Source organism: Micropterus salmoides, unplaced genomic scaffold (assembly GCF_014851395.1).
Source record: "Micropterus salmoides isolate LMB-PRFRI ecotype aquatic unplaced genomic scaffold, ASM1485139v1 Ms_hic_scaffold_1, whole genome shotgun sequence".
Classification (NCBI taxonomy): Eukaryota; Metazoa; Chordata; class Actinopteri; order Centrarchiformes; family Centrarchidae; genus Micropterus; species Micropterus salmoides.
Window position 1 is genome coordinate 2,214,331 of NW_024040040.1, and position 18,617 is coordinate 2,232,947.

Here is an 18,617-nt window from a genome sequence, read left to right on the forward strand (position 1 = left end):
AATCCAATGAATTGGGACGTTGTGTAAAACGTAAATAAAACCAGAATACAATGATTTGCAAATCCTTTTCAACCGAACACCACAAAGATAAGATATTTAATGTTCAAACTTTGTTGTTTTTTGCAAATATTCATTCACTTTGAATTTGATGCCTCCAACATGTCACAGCATATATAAATATGAGAGTAGTTTTCCCCAAACAGTCATTATTTCTGCTTTTAATGACATCAAACATGACATGTGCAGCATAGTGGAGACAGAACTGATCCCGACAATAATTATTCACATACATCACAGAGATCAATTTAACTCCAACCCATAGGAACATGAACATGCAGAAAATGCTGTTTCTATCAGAAAGAGGTTTTAGAGTTGTATGTGCTATCTCCTCTTTACACACACCTACATCCTGTTGGTCACTCTGTGTACGAGGAGAGTGTTAGAGGTGAAGAGCTTTATGGGGGGCGGGGAGAAGCAGGCCAGATGTCATATTGTGTATATTGTATGAGAGGAATGTAATGTCCATGTTTGATGCTGCTCTGACCCCCCTCCTCCTTTCAGGGTGGAGCCTGCTGGAGTCCAATGGTTGAGACCAGGTCTGAGGAAGTGTAAGTGTGTTTTTCATTTGATTCATGAAAACATTCAACCATCTTCAGACTGTGACATCACTCATTCAAAGTGCCAATCAATGAACAGATGATAGATCAATAACTGCAGCTGGATTGTGTCTCGTTCTCTCATCAGATTCCTGTGAACTCACAATCGACACAAACACAGTAAACAGAGAGATCAACTGTCTGACAACAGCAGGAAGGCGACATATGTGTTCCTGGATCAGTCATATCTGATCATCCAGACAGGTTTGACTACTGTCAGCTGCTGTGTACAGATGGTCTGACTGGTCGCTGTTACTGGGAGGTCGAGTGGAGACGAGGAGTTTCTATATCAGTGAGTTACAGAGGAATCAGAAGGAGAGGAGACAGTAAAGACTGTGTTTGGAATGAACGATCAGTCCTGGAGTCTGAGGTGTTCTGATGATGGCGGTTACTATATCTGGCACAATAAGAGAGGAACTTCCTCGTCCTCCTCCTCCTCCTCGTCCTCCTCCTCCAGAGTAGCAGTGTATGTGGACTGGCCTGCTGGCTCTCTGTCCTTCTACAGAGTCTCCTCTGACACACTGATCCACCTCCACACCTTCAACACCACATTCACTGAACCTCTTTATCCTGGATTTAGGTTCTGGTTGTTTGGTTCCTCAGTGTCTCTGAGTTCTGTGCAGGAGGGAGAGTCTCCTCCTGGTAGAGAACAGATCAGCTGAGTCTGTACAGGATCACAGAAATCTTTCAGCTTCTTGTAATAAATCCATCAATGAACTTTGTACAAAGTGATTCAAAGTGATTGAACAGATTCCTCATTTCCATGTAAACTTCTTCCACTTCCAGTCCTTTAAAGATGGAAGCTCTGATCATTAAATGGTGGAAATGCCGTTGACTTGGACCTTCTGTCATGTGTTGCTTTGAATTCTGGCTCTTGTTCCAATAAAAGCAGAATGTTACTGTGAGTGTGTTTGTTGTCTTTCTCAGCTCAGGACACTTTTGGGATAAAGTGGAACGCAGACTGTGATCCCAACTTGATCACGAACATCGGTGTTGCACCTCACTGATTCTCTGGTGTCTGAATGGGAGTAAACAGAGCCTTCACCATCGCAGCCCCCTCCCTCTGGAGTTCCCTACCCATACACGTCCACGAATGTAGCGACCTGGACACTTTCAAATAACTTCCTACTAACTTAAAATCAAAACACACCCTTTAGACTAGCCTTAAAACTCAAATAATATTACATTACAGCTAATATTTGCTAGTTTTATGGTCTCCCCCTTATGTATTGGACATTATGTATATGGACATTTTCACTTAGGGGTGTCCTCACTTTAGTTGCCAGCAGTTTAGACATTAATGGCTGTGTGATGTGTTATTTTGAGGGGACAGCAAATTTACACTGTTACAGCTGTACACTCACTACTTTACATTGTAGCAAAGTGTCATTTCTTCAGTGTTGTCACATAAAAAGATATAGTCAAATATTTACTAAAATGTGAGCGGTGTACTCACTTTTGTAAAATACTTTATTTTATCTATCTTTCATGTATTTTGCATTTATGTATTTTATACTGGTTTTATTGTAAAGTGTCTGAGTGTCCTGAAAAGCGCCACAGAAATAAATATATTTCTATATTGTTAGTGCACATGTTGTATTTGGCAGCAGTCCGTATGAAGCAGTGACTCAGAGCAGCCTGTAGGGGGCAGTCTCTGCCCCCCTAACCTTTCAAAGAGCATAAGACAGCTACGGTGGCTGACACAGCACAAAAGGTGTCTCTTCTGGGACAGCAGAGAGTAGGCAGTCAAGAAATTAAGTTTCTGTAAGTAGATATATTAAGAAATTGTATCTACTTAATTTTCAGTTTAACCGTATGTTATTGTGACTTGACCACTGACAGATAACATGGAAAATGTAAACAAAGAGTGTGAAACACTGTCACTGTTTCTGCACCATAGTCCTTTATAAACCACACATTAAATAAAGTTTATACAAACATTGACAAGGGAAACACGTTCACTCTCTCTGTGATTATGGACCCTCGCCAAAACAGCAGCCATCAATAATATCTTGTCCGCTGCCAGATTATGGTGCTTTGATAGCGGCAAAAAATATAAATAAATAAATACTTTTATAGCGGTGATGAAATAGATCTCAGAAATGACAGCAACAGTTACTCACGTAATCACTTCCTCTTTAGTGGTTTTGCCTACACAACAAAAGCGCTATAGCAGCACAGAAAGAGAAGCTGGGAGGCAGGTGAAGTTCTGCACACCCTTCAGACTCAGTGATTAACTTCCTCTGGTAGCAGTGCAGCCTTCTCTTTGATATAAACACAAGTCATAGCATAGCTTTCCCTGATGGCTCATTAAACAGAATTGAACCAAAGAAAGGCAGTGAAAGACTTGAAAGCGCCAGAGCCAGAGGAGATGCTTTTTGACTCTCAGTAATGCTCATGAGGTTTCACACATAAGTAGTCCTACATAACTAATGAGAACTACAGGCTGCATTAAAAATATTTACTCTACTTAACTAATATAATAAGTATATTACACAGGAGAAAAGTGCAAAGGAAAATAAAAAGTTTAGCAGCTATAGCACCATAGAAGGAGAAGCTGGAAGGCAGGTGAAGTTCTGCACCCTTCAGACTCAGTGATGAGCTTCCTCTGGTCGCAGTGCAGCCTTCTCTTTGACATAAACACAAGTCAAAAGGTCAAAACCTTGTTGCCTGTTGGCGCCACAGAAGGGGGCAGAGTGACCTCTGCTGGTTGAGCTCCCACACAGCAAGAAGGCCTATAAATATGTAAGGAAACTAAAACATGAATTAAATAATATGAACTTAAATAAATAGGCTAACTGCTGTCCTAAACTACATATAACATTAGTTCACTTGTCTTAATCTGAAGTTCACCAATGGCCTTACAAATGTTTAATTCTCCCTAACAGCCTAACTAGTGTAATGGGAATTCCAAACATATTGCATGTAACCCTGGACTCACAGAGACTCATCTGATATGGGACACTGAATCTGTGTAAACGTAAAGTCAAAATATCTCTGTTCTCTGTGTTATCCAGACTTCAGGGACAACGTGTCCCAGTGGGATGATAAGATTGATCCTAAAGCTGGATAAATAACAGGCTCACGGAGCTCTGCTCACTCAATCGAGCACACATGTACTTAAATAACGTGACTAACATCTAACATCACCCTGGTATAACATTAGTGCTGCATAATTACAGATCCGACTTAAAAGCTTGGCTTTTATTTTAAAATCTGTACTCTTACTCCCGGGTCACCTGGCTCACCGGTCTTTCTTTTCTTAACGTCTATCTTCAAACGGAAAGTGAAAATAGGAATTTCATAAAACCAAAATCGGACCATTATTTGAATTTGGTTTAGTCGTTTTTCATTTTTGGATTCAGAAACCAAAAATGGGAGAACGAGTCTTTATTTCCGTTTTTCGTTTTTGGTTTGATCGGAAAAAAGGTGTTTTTCTCGTTTGTTCGTTTATTGGTTCAAATGGAAAAAAAAATCAGAACGTACACGGACCGAGTTACACTCCTTCCTTTGGATTTTTGAAGCTCAGTTTCCAAATCTGCTTAAAGAGATTTGAACAGGAGGACAGACTGATGTGGACTCCTAGAGGAATAAGCAGAGGATTAACTGCCCTCCGGTGGTCACACTGAGTTACTACAACACAATTAAGCAAGTGTTATTTTTCTGCGTGCATATGAGAATGTGAGGGGCCGCTAGGGTCCATGTGATGAAAAAATTGCCATCAGAGGGTGCATGCGTAGGCTTTGTGTGGACATCTGTGTCTGTGACCCTCACGTTTTTGTGACCCACTACGCTACCAGGGCACCAACCGATCCACTGCACATTGTGGACAACAGAAGTAGTCTGCGGTGTCTGCAGCTGTCTGTGTACAGGTCCACGCATGTAGACCCTACGCACATAGCCATGCATTTATACTTGTGCATCCGTGTGTCCGTCAATCTGCAATTACACCCCCAAACACTAGTCTGCTGTAGCGCTACAGCGTCCACTGTGTTGACTTTTACTGGCCGAGCAGGCTAATTTCATGTTTAGCACTCCGCTAACGTGAATGGGGGTGAAATTGTAAACATGCGGCTGGTGTAGCCTTTTGAAATGTTATCGACCAAATGGATCACATTCTGATAGTGAAATTCAGCTCGGGTTGCGACGGTCAAATATATTGATTCACTGTGTTACAGCCGCCGTTTTGGCTGCAAGTAAAAGTTACTTCAAAGCACGGGTACTTCCTATCGGCTCGGAGGTATTGCGAGGCTACCCAGCCGACCAGTCACAGAGCTTACAGTCCGCGTCGCCTCGACGTGTAGTTACGGCGTAGGAAGGAACGCAGAAGCTACGCCGTGAATTTGACGCAGAAGTATAAATTGCACTTTACACTGATATGTGGCCAAAAGGACTCACACTTATTAGGATCAATATGCACTAATCAGTATTGATGAGGTGATGAGGATTGGTGACAGAGTCCATAACAGTATGAGTTTCAGTATTAATATGTGGATTCATGCTGTGGGTCCCTTTAACAGTCCACTTCCATCCAGATGAATGTTTGTGTTGAACACATCACTGTTGGTATCAGTGTGGCTAACAGCACTCGTCAATACAATTTTAATAACCAGATTTTGTCTTTATATCATTTGAAAACACTGTTAATGAAACTGACATCCTGCAGTTCATATTGTCACCACCAGAGGCGCCACATCATCACCACAGCAGAGAAATGCTCCTGATTTAAAGGAAAAATCTGCTGCACTTTCTTTCAGTCTGACATAAATCTAAACAAACACATCTGATGAATATTTAATCTGAATCTGTTGGAGCTTTTAAAAACAACTGTAGAAAGTTTATATTTCATGACGTGTGAAGAAGAGAAAAGCTGAAATGTTTTAATGTTGGAATTTTCTTCTGCTTCAGAGGAATTTATGGCAACCAGAAATCCTGTAGATGAGATATTTCCTGATTTACTGATCTCTGCAGCTCAGAAACAAAGTGAGATAGTGTTTTTTAATTCCTGACTTCAGTTTTGGTTCAGCAGGAATGAACAAACACACAAAATGACTTTTAATCTGGAGCTTCAGCTCATTTGTTTTGATCCTGTAAAGAAACAAATACCATTCATTGTAATGTTGTCTGTTGTGCAGCTGGATGAAGAAATAACTGCTGTCAGTCAGTTAAGTTCCACCATGTATCCTGCTCACAGCCTGCTTCCTGTTCACACTTTAACTTCCTCTGATCATCGTTGCGCAGCTTCTTCTTTTCTCCGTGTAAAGGTGATGTAACCGACATGTTTCACACTTTAACGACTCTTTGCTCTCATTTCTCTGAACTTTGATTTACAAACTAAATTAACAAGAGCAACTTTTATCCGATATGTTGTACAACCTGAAGCACTACTTGTACTTTCCTTGAGTAGGTCGTTCGTCTTCATCGGAATGTCTTTTTGACCACAGCAGGAATTATAAGGCTCCTTTCACAACGGCTGAGGGAGGAGAACTGAGGTAGGACCCAGATACAGACATTATCCAGTTTTTGTGATTTTCAGTGCAGGAATTTTACTTGGAACAGAGTATTTTAACGAGTACTTTTACTAAAAGAAAAGTACTCGGGGGGGTGGCGATGGAGCAATAGATCATCCTTAACTGTGACACGTCCACCATCCCTGAGCAAGACACTTAACCCCTTGTTGCTCCAGACCTCTGACATGTACAGCAATTGTAAGTCGCTTTGGATAAAAGCGTCAGCTAAATGAATAAATGTAAAACATATAAAAACTTCTTCCACTGCTGGTAACAACCTGCAACCTGCTGGTAAACCTATCATGCTTGTGTCTGTTAATTTGGAATTTGATCTACTCTGGTCAGTGATTCTCTGACTGTTTACAGAACAGATAGGAAAACACATTTCAGAGTTCTACTTCACCACATAGTGTACTTTTTGTTGAAGAAATATTGTGAGCCCAGTTCAGGTTTGATGAAGAAGTTTCAAAGATTGATAAAGACTTTCACAGCATGGTTTAATGAGACTCCAGCACACAACTTGTGAACACATCTAATGCCAACACTGAATCTGAAGGATATTTCCTGTCAGGGGATATTACATGTGAAGAGTGAATAAGAAATACAGCTGAGTAATACAGCTTATTCATGTCAAATTCAAATTAGCTTTATTGGCATGAATGTGAAACAACAATATGGCCAAAGCATCATACAAACTACATAAGAACAATCAACCCCGTACATTTCATTAAACAAGTAATTAAAGCGTAAAGTAATTAAAGCGCATGCGTGTTTGTGTTAAAAAAAAAAGTAAAATAAAATAAATACATAAAACAGTAAGCGTGTGTATTAAAAAGATAAAAATATATTAAAAATAAAATAAATAAATAAAATGGTAAGCGTGTGTTAAATTTTTTAAATATATTAAAAATTAAAATAAAATAAATAAATGAAACAGTAAGTGTGTGTGTGTGTGTGTGTGTGTTTGTTAATTTTTTTTTAATATATATAAAAAAACGGTAAGCGTGTGTGTGTGTGTTAAAAAAATTAAAATATATTAATAATTTAAAAAATAATAATAAAACAGTAAGCGTGTGTGTGTAATAATAGACAAAAAATTTAAAAATTAATTAATTGATTAAAAAATAATATAAATATCAAGCAATCAAAATAATAATAATTTGAAAATTTGTACAATTAAATGATTATTCATGTCATTTGACAGGAGGTGGGGCCATCCAGCTGCATGACAGTGACTTGGTTACCGGGTATGCCGGTCTCGCATCAGCCGAGTTGGCTTTATCAGTTTTACATTGCAGCTGATGCAGCTATTTGAGTCAATATCAGGCCGATTTCCAGTCAGTACATTCCTACTTTTTACTACATTTATCTGGCATCTTTAGTTACCAGTTACTTTGGAGAATAGGATTTTACAAACATGTGATTACCTAATGAGATATGATTGAACTAGCCAACAATGTGTGATAGGGAAGGCAACAGCGGTTTAGCACTAGGACCCAGGTAAAGGGGCAGAGTCTATAAATAGGGGAGGGAAGATCACCTGGTCCTTTCTTTCTGCAGTCACACACCTGAGAGAGCAGCTGAGGCCAGCCTTTGTTTGGTGCTTGATTGGGTAGGCTTTATTTTTAAATAGGTTTAACTTTTAAAAAATGTTTACAAATCTAAGGCTAATAATGCATGTCCAGAACTAGATCCTAGAATATTCTGTAGTTGATTTTATTGAAGATAAGTTGAATAATTGTTAAAAACCTGTTATTGAGGGTCCAGAGCTTGGAGTGATGTGTGTAAGATAGTTTTAAACAAGATTTTAGCCGTTTTTATATGAATGTAACAGGAATATTTGAAAATATAGATCCCAGTCACCTGCATGCCTTCAACGGCGGGAGGGGAATGTGTTTCTAAGTCAAGCAAGGTATGATAATTGTTATATTTGCTTATGTTTTGTTCAATGTTTCTTTTAAATAGTTTTTTTGTATTTTACTGTGTGTTTGTCTTGTTTTAAATAGACATTATTAGGAGAGCCAACCACTGTTTTTTCCCACCGGTTAGTTTTATTGTGCTCACACTAGATCCTTGAATGGGCCATATTTTGTGTTTCTGGCTGTGTTAAAGGGCGAAACTGAAAGACAGAGTAACCATTTTGCATGGTGTTTTGTGTAATTAGTGTGTAGCATGCAGATATAGATAGTGTTTTTCCATAGTATTTGGTTTAATTGGTTTGAGCTTGTGGTTTATTTCCTTATTTGCCTACCAGTTTGGTTATAATTTGTCGGTGCTCCATTCTAAATCCGTTTCCCTGGTAATGCAGTCCTGAATTGTGTTTTTTCTTTTGTTTTGATGTAAAATAAATAAAATTACATTCCTATACTGATATTAGCCTCTGGTCCAGTTTGTTCTGGCACTTGTGTGTGAATTAGCGTTTGGTTTACAAATATAAAAAGCAGGGACGCAATGCTGTGAAGTAATTGTTTTAAAAACACAATATTCAAAATACTGAGTGACAGTATACTGTCATTAATACTTTTTGTTCTTCAACTATAAAACTCTGAATGCAGGACTTTTACTTTCAACAGAGTATTTTCTAAGTGCAACATTAACAGCTGTTGAGTACACGGTTTCACTGTTGGATGTTATTGAGAATTTGCAGAATCGAAAGTCCCTTGTGGTTTTAATGTGCGGATGCAGCTGTGATGTAACATCCTGGTTAGCATGTGGGAGATACTGGTGAGGGGTTGGGGGCCGTTACTTCTGGTACAACCAGATTATTATAGTCTGTAGTTCCAAACTCGTGTCTCCGGCTGACAAAAATAGGCTCCTGTTTCGAAAACGAACTCTGTCTGATAAACCAGATCGTTTTTAACAACCGGAGTCTGAGTTATAGATAACTATTCCATAACTGGTCTACAAGATTACCTGAAGATGCTCATGGCAGTTAAAACACACAACTTGATGTGGATCATTGAGTAAACAGAGGGAGGGAGGAGGTGCGGGGGGTGGAGGACATTCCTCAATTCACCCTGCACAGCCTATGCTACACCAGAAAGAGAGAGGACAGAGAAGAAGAGACACAGACTCTAGAAGGATTAAAGTTTAAAGACTCACAAGTTTAAGACTAGGCTACAGCTTTTCACAAGAGTGATAATAAGTTTTTCACACAAAGCTTTAGCAAAGATTTTAAAAAGTTTAATTTTGGAACTCACTCTTATTTTGCTGCATGCTGTTAAAGGTAATTTATAATGCTGTTTAATTTTTACTCACTGTTATACTATTTTACTGCTTTACTGTAATTATTTCAATTTATTCTTTACTTACATTTACATTTATTCATTTAGCTGACGCTTTTATCCAAAGCGACTTACAATTGCTATACATGTCAGGTCTCATGCCTCTGGAGCAACGAGGGGTTAAGTGTCTTGCTCAGGGACACATTGGTGGATGGGTCACAGTGGGGAATTGAACCTGGGTCTCTCACACCAAAGGCAGGCATCTTATGGATACACCCCTCTTATCAGTTACATACACATTTTTGGGGGCGGGACTGGAAGTAGCTTTCAAAATTAATTTGATGGAATGTCATCTACAGTGGGTACGGAAAGTATTCAGACCCCTTTAAATTTTCACTCTTTGTTTCATTGCAGCCATTTTCCAAAAATCAAAAAAGTTCATTTTATTTCTCAGTAATGTACACTCAGCACCCCATCTTGACAGAAAAAAACAGAAATGTAGAAATTTTGCAAATTTATTAAAAAAGAAAAACTGAAATATCACATGGTCATAAGTATTCAGACCCTTTGCCGTGACACTCATATTTAACTCAGGTGCTGTCTATTTCTTCTGATCATCCTTGAGATGGTTCTACACCTTCATTTGAGTCCAGCTGTGTTTGATTATACTGATTGGACTTGATTAGGAAAGCCACACACCTGTCTATATAAGACCTTACAGCTCACAGTGCATGTCAGAGCAAATGAGAATCATGAGGTCAAAGGAACTGCCTGAAGAGCTCAGAGACAGAATTGTGGCAAGGCACAGATCTGGCCAAGGTTACAAAAAATTCTGCTGCACTTAAGGTTCCTAAGAGCACAGTGGCCTCCATAATCCTCAAATGGAAGACGTTTGGGACGACCAGAACCCTTCCTAGAGCTGGCCGTCCGGCCAAACTGAGCTATCGGGGGAGAAGAGCCTTGGTGAGAGAGGTAAAGAAGAACCCAAAGGTCACTGTGGCTGAGCTCCAGAGATGCAGTCGGGAGATGGGAGAAAGTTGTAGTAAGTCAACCATCACTGCAGCAATCCACCAGTCGGGGCTTTATGGCAGAGTGGCCCGACGGAAGCCTCTCCTCAGTGCAAGACACATGAAAGCCCGCATGGAGTTTGCTAAAAACACCTGAAGGACTCCAAGATGGTGATAAATAAGATCCTCTGGTCTGATGAGACCAAGATAGAACTTTTTGGCCTTAATTCTAAGCGGTATGTGTGGAGAAAACCAGGCACTGCTCATCACCTGTCCAATACAGTCTCAACAGTGAAGCATGGTGGTGGCAGCATCATGCTGTGGGGGTGTTTTTCAGCTGCAGGGACAGGACGACTGGTTGCAATCGAGGGAAAGATGAATGCGGCCAAGTACAGGGATATCCTGGACGAAAACCTTTTCCAGAGCTCTGGACCTCAGACTGGGCCGAAGGTTTACCTTCCAACAAGACAATGACCCTAAGCGCACCGCTAAAATAACGAAGGAGTGGCTTCACAACAACTCCGTGGCTGTTCTTGAATGGCCCAGCCAGAGCCCTGACTTAAACCCAATTGAGCATCTCTGGAGAGACCTGAAAATGGCTGTCCACCAACGTTTACCATCCAACCTGACAGAACTGGAGAGGATCTGCAAGGAGGAATGGCAGAGGATACCCAAATCCAGATGTGAAAAACTTGTTGCTTTCCCAAAACGACTCATGGCTGTATTAGATCAAAAGGGTGCTTCTACTAAATACTGAGCAAAGGGTCTGAATACTTATGACCATGTGATATTTCAGTTTTTCTTTTTTAATAAATTTGCAAAAATTCTACATTTCTGTTTTTTTCTGTCAAGATGGGGTGCTGAGTGTACATTACTGAGAAATAAAATGAACTTTTTTGATTTTTGGAAAATGGCTGCAATGAAACAAAGAGTGAAAAATTTAAAGGGGTCTGAATACTTTCCGTACCCACTGTATATTTCTCTCTATGATATGGATTATTTTGATTTTGCTAATGTGTTACTAATCAATGTAATCCTAAAGGAGTTCAAACTATACTATGTTGCCTTATGTCTGCACATTTCTTTTAGCAATTAGATTGTTGTTGAAGTTCATTTTCCATCGGGATGCTACACTAAAAGAAACCAGCTTACTATTAGAAAATGATACAAATGTAATTTCCCACTCTGCATAGCTTATTGTTAATGCTCATAATATAAAGCTCCCATGCTTCTGTACCAAGAAGACCATTTAATGTTCAACTGTAGACAAACGTACAGGCAGTGTTGGGGAGTAACTAGTTACATGCAGTTTCGTCCAGTAATTTAATTACAAAATAAATGTTATCTGTTACAGTTAGGCCTACTGGAAAAATATGTAATTAAATCACAATTGCTTATTAAAATATTTTGATTACATTGGGGGTTACGTCAGAATATTTTCTGTATACAGGTGCTGGTCATAGAATATCATCAACAAGTAGATTTATTTCAGTAATTCCATTAAAGTGAAACTTGTATAATGTTTACATTCATTCCACACAGACTGATATATTTCAAGTGTTCATTCCTTTTAATTTTGATGATTTGATGGGGCGGCTGTGGCTCAGGAGTTAGAGCGGGTTGGCCGTTAATCGGAAGATCGGCGGTTCAATGCATGTCAACGTGTCCTTGGGCAAAATACTGAACCCTGAATTGCCCCTGGCGCCTGTTCCACCAGTGTATGAATGTGTGTGAATGTTGCCATAGTCTATTAACAAATAAATGTAAAAACACACTCGGTGTAATATTTAAACAGGTAAACCCCACAATTAATTGAGTTTTTGCAGCCTTATAAAAGACCAGGTCCAACGCTAACAAAGTTTCCGGAAGGACAGGCTCTTGCAGATCCCATCCACTAGATGGTGCCATAGCCTTTGTAATGTGCTACAAATACACTAGAATATAAGCAGAAATTTTGAACTAACTTGAAGTGCTGTAGTTAAATTGCACAAACTTTTAATTTGCAGATTATATAGAATATTAACTGAACAAAACATAATACAACCTTGTTCATAACATTTTGACATCGTATTAATTTTTGTGTGAGTTTTACAGGCCCTTGTCTTGTCACAATAGGCCTTGTGCTGAGTGTTGAACCATTTGATGTGTATGTGGTCATGGCGGTGTGTTCGGTTTGTGAGATTGAGTGTGATGTAGTTTTAGTGTATAAACAAGTTCAAAGCAGACCAACGGAAGCAGTGATAGCTGCCATTAACTTGGCCAAGTTGTCACTGCACTTTCCTTGAAGCATCTAGTTTATTGCAAAGGTATTAGCAACATCTTTGAGGTTGTACATAATGATGTGCTCCTCCAGGGCAACAGCGACATCCACAATTTCTTTTGCCAGAAACTCTTGCTTGCTTCCAACTTCCTCTGTAACAATGAGAAGGCCAATGTTCACTCCTTTTGTAGCCTGATGAGCCTTTTGTGCAAATTTGATGATTATCTTACTTTTTGGAGATAGGTTAAAATTTGAAACTGTTTTGCCTGAAGGAGTTCATTGAACACTTGTCAAACTCATTCAAAGATCCTTTTTATTTCACAACCGTAAATGTTTTGTGATTTGGAGGGGGAATATGATGGACTTATTTTTCACGCTTCCTTTTGGTTTGATTTACAAAAGACATCATACTAACAAAGCTAAAGTACTGTTGTTTTTTTTAAGTATAAACGTCTCAGCTGACATAACTTACATTAAGTTGATTAATATCTTGGATAAATATATTCATATATTGCTTAAAATATTACCTTCCTTTTAGATTTTTGTGTAAAATTTATTTTTGTACTTTCAAGTATTTTTAGTTAGTTTAGTCAACACTTTTAATGGCAAAAGGGCTGGAACATGTACTTCTTGTATTGAAAATAATCTCTGGTTCCACACTCCAGTCTAGTTGGTGGCGGTAACGCACCTCTCGGCTAGTTTGCCAACTGCCAATAAAAAAAGAAGTTTGAGTGAAACATTCAAGCCTGATGGCGACGAGCTTATTGACGACGTTGTGCACTGGTGACGGAGTCTAAAGTGATTCCATTCACAACTACAGTCCGTCTAGTTATTTTTAAGTTATTTTTTTCTATTTTTGTGTCTATAGTAGCATTCTCACGACCCCCATGGGAACAGACCGACCCCCGGGTTAAGAACCACTGCTGTAGCGCATCGTTAGAGTAGAGAGTCATGTTTCCTATCAGTCCTTCAATGAATGTGTCCGGTCCTCCATGCAGGTGTGTGTGCTGGGCTGCAGCTTCATGCCTCCATCTAGTGGACTGATAGTAGAAGTCCAGCAGCTGATGGCAGCTTCCTCTGCCTCACGCTGCTGTCTGACTGCATTCAGCTGCCACTGATATGAAACAGAAACTAGCAGCCAATCAGTGGAGGAGCAGCTGATCTTTTTCCAGGAGGAATGATGGAAAGGAGGATTTGAGTTGATGTGCAGATGAATGATTTGTGTTTCCTCTCCAGGTGAAAGTGGATGTGAGTTGAGCAGCATGAGTCAGTGTGAGGACAGAGAGGAGGGAGTCCCTCCCTCTAAAAGCACTCTGTGTGGGGAACATGACAGCCAGACCAAAGCTCAGAGGTGAGATGAGGATCTCTAACTGTCCAGGACTCAAATCACTCCACCATCATTATTCACTCTCAAACCTCTGTGTGTGTTGTGTTGAAGCCCAGAGCAGCAGCAGGGACCAGACTCTGCTGGACCTGGACCTGGACCTGGACCTGAGCCCAGCTGTGTGTCCTTCAAGAGTGACCGGTCAAAGGGTGGTCTCATTGATTTTAAGCGAGGACATGTGTCTGACAGACAGTGAGTATGTGTCAGTATTAAACAGCGTTGGCCAATCAGAGCTAAATGTTCATGTCTCCCTCCTCATGTTGCTCACTGCTGATGTTTGTCCTCATTAAATCCAGTCTGACCAGTTGTCCTTCTAATGTCCATGTTCTCCTAGAATGATGATGAAGGTCAGAGCCAGATTAGGATTAAAGGACAGGTCCACATGTTTTCCAGTCTGTCCCTAAACAACACTGACATGCCCATATGTACAGTGATTATGTGCATATATGTTAGAATTAACTTGTTTATTATACTTTAGGTTGCATTTTCTTGTTATATTGTAGAGACTGTTCATGTACTGCCCCCAGGTGAGTTTGCAGTAAACTGTTGAACTGAAGCTACGGTTGAGATCTTTCCATCACTATCTGAACACTTTTTATGGCATGGAATCAATTTTTTTTGTTGCAAAGTTTGAAACTTTTTACATTGCGTTGAAAATGAATTTTTGAAGTTACGAGATCTTTTGAAAATGAGTTGGAACACTATGTTATTCCATGCCTGCAGTTTTGAATGTAGAAAAGCAGACACGTGGCTTTTTCAGCTGAAAGTATTTTTTGTTAAGTAAATGCTAATTTTGACATAACACTTGCAGTCATTTATGATTCGTGTTAATTCTGAGGAACTGGCAGGATGCATTTATTGTGAAAGACTTAAAGACATGCTACATTCTGTCGCTGAGTTAACAAAGCCTCAATAGCAGTAGCCTACAGACAACAACTCATAAAATTGCAGGTTATGCAGGTATTTAGCTAACTGATTGGTTTCATGTGGCTTAATCGATAGATATAATTGAGTATTGTCTGTATAACATAAAAGATTATGGAGTATTTCCTGACAATATTGCCTAAAGGAATAGGCTGAAAAGGATTGGTCCAAGCACAGAACTTTGTGGAACTACCAATTTGCACTGGATAGATAGTAGCAATAATTTAAAAAATAATAATCTTAATAATATCAATATAATATAGTCAATAATAAAATTATATTACTCTCTCTCTTACCCTACCTGCCATAGCCGCCCACCTGGTTTCTGAGGTTTCTGACTATTAAAAGGACGTTTGCCTTTAGCCATTATTACCAAGTGCTTGCTTATGATGGGAATTGTTGGGTCTGTGTAAGTAACATTTGAAAAAGTACGGTCTAGACCTGCTGTATGTGAAAAGTGCAATGAGATAACTTCTGCAATGAATTGACACCATAAAATGAGACGGAATTGAATGAAGACCTTGAGAGACTAAACCCAGTAAATTAAAATCTGCACAATAATTTGGACTGTTGATTCACAGTGGAATTGGAACACTTTAATGTCAGGGGAAACCATCGGATTTAATATCGAAATCAACACTTTAAGTTAAAGAGCTAACTCTTCATGATTCCTCCACAGAGTCCACCAGGAGAGCTCAGAGGTTCCCAGTGGTCAGTCTGCCCAGCAGCATCAAACACACCTGGACTCCATATTTATGGTCTGTACTGTACAACAACAACTACTTTTCCATCTATTCTGTTCACAATAATCTCCACGCTGCACTTTTTAGACCAGTGGATTGTCAGTCTGTCCAACATGGATCTGATGTTTGGTTCCATGATTTGACTTTGATTGTGTCCTTCATATATATTCTGTTCCAGCTGCTGGAGGACAACATTGTCACTTTTGTGAAGAACGAGCTGAAGAAGATCCAGAAGGGTCTGAGTTCAGATTACCCAGAATGCTTAGAGAGTCAGAGGGAGGATGAGGAGGTGTTGGACGGTGAGGAGGAAGAGCAGAGGAGGAGCAGCAGGAGGCATTTCTGAAGATCACACTGCACTTCCTGAGGAGAATGAAGCAGGAGGAGCTGGCTGAGCGTCTGCAGAGCAGTAAGAGGATTTCTCTAAAGATTTAAGCTGCTGGATAAACGGACATTTACTGATGGCTCAGCAGAAGGAGGGAAACATGGTTAGATAAGGAAATGAAACTGTCACATGGACTTTATCACTGATTGATCTGTTTTGTTGTGTCTTCATTCAGGAAGTCATTCTGCAGTTTGTCAGCGTAAATTAAATCTAAGCTGAAGAAAGTTCCAGTGTGTGTTTGAGGGGATTGCTAAAGCAGGAAACCGAACCCTTCTGAACCAGATCTACACAGAGCTCTACATCACAGAGGGAGGGACTGCAGAGGTCAATGATGAACATGAGGTCAGACAGATTGAAACAGCATCCAGGAAACCAGCAGACCAGAAACACCATCAGACAAGAAGACATCTTTAAAGCCTCACCTGGAAGAGATGAACCAATCAGAACAGTGATGACAAAGGGAGTGGCTGGCATTGGGAAAACAGTCTTAACACAGAAGTTCACTCTGGACTGGGCTGAAGACAAAGCCAACCAGGACATACAGTTCACATTTCCATTCACTTTCAGAGAGCTGAATGTGCTGAAAGAGAAAAAGTACAGCTTGGTGGAACTTGTTCATCACTTCTTTCCTGAAACCAAAGAAGCAGGAATCTGCAGGTTTGAAGAGTTCCAGGTTGTGTTCATCTTTGACGGTCTGGATGAGTGTCGACTTCCTCTGGACTTCCACAACAATGAGGTCCTGACTGATGTCACAGAGTCCACCTCAGTGGATGTGCTGCTGACAAACCTCATCAGGGGGAACCTGCTTCCCTCTGCTCGCCTCTGGATAACCACACGACCTGCAGTAGCCAATCAGATCCCTCCTGGGTGTGTTGACATGGTGACAGAGTCAGAGGGTTCACTGACCCACAGAAGGAGGAGTACTTCAGGAAGAGGTTCAGAGATGAGGAGCAGGCCAGCAGAATCATCCCCACATCAAGACATCACGAAGCCTCCACATCATGTGCCACATCCCAGTCTTCTGCTGGATCACTGCTACAGTTCTGGAGGAGGTGTTGAAGACCAGAGAGGGAGGAGAGCTGCCCAAGACCCTGACTGAGATGTACATCTCTTCCTGGTGGTTCAGTCCAAACTGAAGAACATCAAGTATGATGGAGGAGCTGAGACAGATCCACACTGGACTCCAGAGAGCAGGAAGATGATTGAGTCTCTGGGAAAACTGGCTTTTGAGCAGCTGCAGAAAGGAAACCTGATCTTCTATGAATCAGACCTGACAGAGTGTGGCATCGATATCAGAGCAGCCTCAGTGTACTCAGGAGTGTTCACACAGATCTTTAAGAGGAGAGGGGCTGTACCAGGACAAGGTGTTCTGCTTCATCCATCTGAGCGTTCAGGAGTTTCTGGCTGCTCTTCATGTCCATCTGACCTTCATCAACTCTGGTGTCAATCTGCTGGCAGAAGAACAATCAACCTCCCAGAAGTCTGAAACAAGAAAGATGAATCTGCAGTGACACAGTTCTACCAGAGTGCTGTGGACAAGGCCTTAAAGAGTCCAAATGGACACCTGGACTTGTTCCTCCGTTTCCTCCTGGACTTTCACTGCAGACCAATCAGAATCTCCTAAGAGGTCTGCTGACACAGACAGGAAGTGGCGCAAAACCAACAGGTAGCAGTCGAGTACATCAAGAAGAAGATCGAAGAGACTCCCTGCAGAGAAAAGCATCAATCTGTTCCACTGTCTGAATGAACTGAAGGATGTTCTCTAGTGATCAGATCCAACAGTCCCTGAGTTCAGGAAGTCTCTCCACAGATAAACTCTCTCCTGCTCAGTGGTCAGCTCTGGTCTTCATCTTACTGTCATCAGAAAAAGATCTGGAGGTGTTTGACCTGAAGAAACTCTGCTTCAGAGGAGGCTCTTCTGAGGCTGCTGCCAGTGGTCAAAGCCTCCAGAAAGCTCTGTAAGTGGGATTTATTCATCAATTAATACTCTTTCAACCATAGAAAAAATACATGTGTTATACTTGTTTCCTTTCTATCGTCTCTCCAGACTGAGTCTGTGTAACCTCTTAGGGCAAGCTGTGATCATGTTTGGTCTGTATTTCATTCTATTCTATTTCTATTCAATTAAATTTTATTTATAGCGCCAAATCACAACAACAGTTATCTCACAGCGCTTTTCATAAAAGACTAGACCGTACTCTATGATGTTATTTACAGAAGCCCAACAGTTCCCACCAAGACAGCACTAGGAGACAGAGGCAAGGAAAAACTTCCTTTAAGAGGCAGAAACCTCGAGCAGAACCATGACTCAGGGTGGCGGCAGAGAGGGAAGAGAGAGAGGGAGAGAGAGAGAGAGAGAGAGGCAAGAGAGGAACGAGAGAAAAAGAAAGCGATGGAAGGAGAGAGAGAGGGGGGAGGCAGCCTACACAATATACACAGAGGTACAGACAGTAAAGGTGATGTTGCTATAGACTAAATGACTAAATGAAAAATGGTGTAGATATGTGTAGTAGTGTTAATGATAACA

At 40.5% G+C, this 18,617-nt stretch overlaps 1 protein-coding gene and 1 pseudogene across 1 annotated transcript in view; one reads left to right on the top strand and one right to left on the bottom strand.

The window, feature by feature from the left end:
- Nucleotides 1–18,617, bottom strand: part of LOC119887775 — an 878,746-nt pseudogene that overhangs the window by 52,024 nt on the left and 808,105 nt on the right.
- Nucleotides 1–18,617, top strand: part of LOC119889520 (NLR family CARD domain-containing protein 3-like) — a 237,846-nt gene that overhangs the window by 13,730 nt on the left and 205,499 nt on the right.